The following is a 4,985-nucleotide window of genomic DNA, read 5'->3' on the forward strand; positions in this document are numbered from 1 at the left end:
TCACAAAGTGCTGGACACAACTGAGGGACTTTCACCTCACTTGACTTTCAGTCAGGGGAGAGGGGCTAGATAGAATCAATCACCAGTGGTCAATGATTTAATCAATCATGCCTATGTAATGAAGCCTTCATAAAAACCCAAAAGACAGGGTTCAGAGAGTTTCTAGGATGGTGATGTCAATGAAAAAATAATCAACTTTATTCAAGCCAATCTAAGGATTGTAACCTGGGAGCCAGTCTCTCAGAAAGTCCGTCAAAGCACAGTTTTTGAGATAAAAGTATATGTTAAATGATATAAAGACAGTTTACACAATCCAGATGTGCAGATACAAAGCAAGAAGTGGGTCATCATGATCCCCTATGAGGTTAAGAAGGAATGTTATCTCCTAAAGAGGTAGAGTTAATGCATTTGCATATACACACTGAATGAGAAGGAGGAGGCCCAAAGGGGCAGGAAACAAATTTTACATCTAAATTTTTCTTGTCTTTCATAAAATATGCACTTTATTTCATCTGTGAACACACATCCACATGCCATGTCAGAGGAGAGTACACTGCAAATTCTACGGGGAGAGAAGTTCCTGCACTCAGGACACTTTCAAAGTTCAGAACAGACAAGTGTTTCCTAGAGCCAGGCTTATTCTCAGACCTAAGGGATTCTCCGGGATATGACTGCTGTTTGGACAGGCATGCAAAGTTGACATAGTGCAGACAGCTCAGGTTGAAGCAGGCCGAAAGCTGAGGCCTGAAAGCTACCCTCCCTGTTAATGAGAACACAAATGAACAGAATGATAATCATTGTCTGAGACCCTCAGGGTCATGCTGTGAAGCTCTGGGTTTTCTCTCTAGTGCCCTCCCTTTTGAGCGATTTGAGCTTCTCGGAACATCCCAGGAAAGAAAGGGTTATTGAGTTCCAACCTTCCCATGTATCTTGGTCTTGAGAGAGGAGTGGAGTGTGACAGCTCCGTCTGGGGTGATGAAAATGTTTTGGAATTAGAGGTGGTGGTTGCACAACATTGTGAATGTGCTAAATGCCACCAAATTGTTCCCTTTTAAATGGATAACTTTATGTTTTGTGAATTAGACCTAATATATACATACAAACGGTACAGCAATCCCGTGTTCCAGAGCTCAGCTTGCAGACAATACAGGATAGCCAATTGATCATGAATCTTCATGTCCTTTGGTTTTTTGTAAAAGACTTCTTTTCCATGGGCTGGTGAATTCCCCTGTGTTCCTAGATTTCTTAGCTAATTCCCAGCACTGGCAAGCAAGCACCTACAAACTTCTCAGGCTCTGTCCAAATTCAAAATCAGCCAACACTTATCCCAAGTGAGGAGAAGATTTGGGAAGAGCTCAGACACTCGTAACCAGGGACTGGAAATCATCAGTACAGAGGAAGGTTGCCTGGATAGTAGTATCTGCATCCTAGTAGAAACAGTCCTTCTGCACAAAAGATCATCCTGTTAGTTCATACATTTTCTGTCTTTACTTTTCTCTCCCCTTGCTTTGCCTCCCATATCCCAACAGGGCACACGGACTCCACAGGCAGTTCTAGGCCAGAACTCCAGGAGACTGGATTGGTCTCACCTCTTAGGTCATTTGTCTCAGTCTTCCTTCAAGCCACAGTCACTTTGAAGGACCAGTAGCTTTGCCTACTTGGGGTTCTTAGTTGTATAATTTAGATGGCAACGGAGAAAAGAAGGCAAGTGAGTGAAAGGGAATGGAAAGGTTTTCCTTAAATATTTTATGCTGTTTGATGATGAGCTGTGAATAATATGACAGGTAAGGAGGGTGAGGTAAGTGTGGTGAACAGCAGGAAACTTAGCAAAGCCTGTGTGTTCAGGTTCTTGTCAGAGTTCCTTTGTTCTCAGAGATAAGGATTTTCCTTTCTTCTGGGTATTGGGAGGATATGTTTCAACAAGGGCCTATGGGAGAAGGGGGAGGTAGAGGGAGATCAGAGTAACCTTTTTGTTTCTGCCATTTTCTCAAACCCCTTCAGCTTAAAATATTCAATATGTCAAGGTGCTATGATCAGCTGTAGCATACCCTGAACCCCATCACAAGCTAACAAAAAGTTTTATGTTTTAGATGGAATCATTGAAAAAAAAAGAAACTTCTGCAGTAGAGGTCTATGTGAAGCAGTAGGAGGGTAGAGCCCAGACAGCCTGGCACTGAGCCAATTTCTTTCCCAGGGATGACTTCTGCCCAGGTGTACCAGGCCTGCTGCAAGCCAGAGGGCCCTAAGCCACCTTGGGCTGTGTCCCCAGGGAAACCTGTTCTATATCCCGTGTCCATATGTGCCTCTAATCCCCTGCAGCCATTCTTGTCTAGGACTAAGGCACAAAATGAGCTCCAATGGCCAAGGCCCCAAGTGCTTGCTGTGGCCAACGGTGATACACACTTTTCCTACTTAAGGGCCAGGGGCATTGCCAGCTGGTGCACCAATCTTTCAGCTGCACAGAGGCTAGGAGAGATAAGGATAGAGGAAAGAGGAAGTGATATATCACAGCTCTTCTTCTGGCCATGTGAGTGGCTTTGAGAAGAGCCTTTGGTGTCACTGGGCCCTTTGGTGTTGCAGCAGCACCGCCTGGATACTGGAAGGGATACTATGCTGACCGATGACCATGTGGCTTTAGGAACTTGTTCAGCTCCTCGCCTCTGCGGAAGGCCAACAGCAGGCAGCGCGTGCCGCCCCTCCCTACTTTGACAACCAGACGTCTCTAGGAGTGCCGCTGGCCAATAGGTTTCATACTAGGAGTACGCCACTGCATGCTGCAACCGCCAATAGGATAAAAGCGCTCTGCAACCTCGTAGCCCCATTGGCTCCTCCACTACAAGCCCTATAGCTTGTCCAATCAGACGAGACCTAAAAGTCGCTTCATTTGCATACAGCCTATGAGATAAGTTGCGGAGAGCCAGTTTGTGTACGCCCTTCCTACCTTTGTGTCCCCAGGGCCCAGAGGGCTTGTTTTTGCTGGCTGGAAGGAGGTGGGATGGGCGTTTTGCTCGGCTACACTCCTCAGATCCCTATTCAGTCTCCAGTTTCCTCCGGTGCTGTTGGCCCCAAGGGGACAGATGACCGTGCCCAGGCGGCCTGAGAGAGGCCTTCCAGGAGCCTCAGAAACTCAGAGCCCAAGACCAGCTGATCTTGCCATAAAATGTCGCGCCAGACCCCAGGAAGTGGGCGGGACGCGCAGGTGGCTAGGTCTCCGCAGAAGCTCGGGCAGCCATGAGCTCAGCGTAGCCCCGGGTGGAGGTGCAGGGGAAGCCCTTGCAGACCTGCTCGGTCTCCGGAGAGAGGATTGGTGTTCAGCAACCTAACCATGAGGATAAAATCTTTAAAATTAACAAGAGAGGAGTCTGAGGCGAAAGCAACCAGGAGAGATTGTTTGTGCGGAGGAAGAGATTTCTCCGCACTGAATGAATTCAGTGGTTGATCCAAGATGTGGGATTGAGAAATGTTACCAGATGATAGTCTTGTACTCTTGACAAATAGGAGACATGAGTCTGTGTATATAACCTATTTGTTAGGTATTCTTTTGACTTCTCAGACCTGCGTATTCTTTTTCACAAAACATGAGCAACTTCTCTTGGTTGCCTTTTCCAGAGATTCCTTTCCTCCTTAATTAATGCCATCGCCTGTGAAAATTTAATTCTAACTGATTATTCGATCATTTGTTGTATTTATGACAATGTTTAACGCATATTTCATTTCTAAAATAAAAAGTTTTATAAGTATTTGAAGGACTTGCTTATCAAGAAGAAGTGACTCACTAGCACAGGAATGAAGGTTTAATAACCCCAAGAGTCCAAAAGGTTATTTTTAAAAACAAAAAGACCTGGAGGCCTGGGGCGCTCCAGCAGCCAACCGTGAGCTAGCCGAAGCCCGCGGCCAGCCGGGTCACCTCTGTGTCAGCGTGTTACGATGCCATCTCCTACCAACCTGGCTACTGGAATTCCCAGTAGCAAAGTGAAATACTCAAGACTCTCTAGTACAGTTGATGGCTACACTGACCTTCAGGGAGAAACTTAACTACTAAAGCCAGCAGACTGTGGGAATCTTCCTTCTTTTCTGATGTAACGAGATCCAATTTATTAAAGGTATTCTTTGTGGGAAACACTTAAGCCTTCCTAAGATCCCATATAAGGCCATTGTGCTTGCTACAATAGTTTTTGATTGGAGCCTTTCTCATTAGCATAGACTCCCTCCTGCTGGCAGACTATATTACAAAAGGCGGAGCTGGGGTTGGGGGCGAGGGTGTGGGGGGCGGTGTGCAGACCTGCCAGTTCCTATTCTGATCATAGGCATCCTGGTGTTCTTGCCAGGATTTTAACACCTGCGCATCGCTTATTGTGCACCCAAAGGCTACTGGGGATACTCTCACAATGACATTCCAGACTTTGATGACTAGCACCCACCCCAGCCCTGAAGAAGAGAGTCCCAGATGGAACTGAACCCAGCTTTAAGACACTGAGCAGAAACAATGACCAAGGCCTGAGGAGTTCTGCAGTTTGCAGATGTTTAACCAAACAGTGGTCAGATTTTACCGGTCCATCCTAAAAGATGTTAACTAAGCTCACAAGTAACTGTTAACAGGGCATTATCTGTTTTTCATTTCCTAGCCCTGGCAAAAGTTCCTGACAGGTTTTTCCGCATGAATATACATCATAGCAGTATTAATTGTATGGGAAAGTGGGAAGTTATTCTGTAGTGGAAAGTGTTCTGCCACCACCCTTTTTATAGTTGAGCATTCTTTTAAATAGTCCTCATGGTCAGTATGTTCTTGTGGCAAATGGAAGAATACAATATGTCAGATTTCTTATTACTAATTTATTTTGAAAATAAGTGTCTTATCTTCATACTCTTAACTTTGTGTTCTAGTGGAAGACCTTGGCAAAATCAAATATCAGTGTGGTGCATCTATATTTCCTGCTTTCTTATTAACAACTAGGAATTTCTTAAACCTCAGAGCAAATTTTCAA

General features: G+C 45.2%; 1 pseudogene; it reads left to right on the forward strand.

Moving 5' to 3' along the window:
* The first annotated feature begins 3,927 nt into the window (after positions 1-3,927).
* Positions 3,928-4,414, forward strand: LOC136165224 (transmembrane protein 230-like; annotated as a pseudogene).
* The last annotated feature ends 571 nt before the right edge of the window (positions 4,415-4,985 follow it).

This window comes from Muntiacus reevesi, chromosome 1 (assembly GCF_963930625.1).
Source record: "Muntiacus reevesi chromosome 1, mMunRee1.1, whole genome shotgun sequence".
Taxonomy (NCBI): Eukaryota; Metazoa; Chordata; class Mammalia; order Artiodactyla; family Cervidae; genus Muntiacus; species Muntiacus reevesi.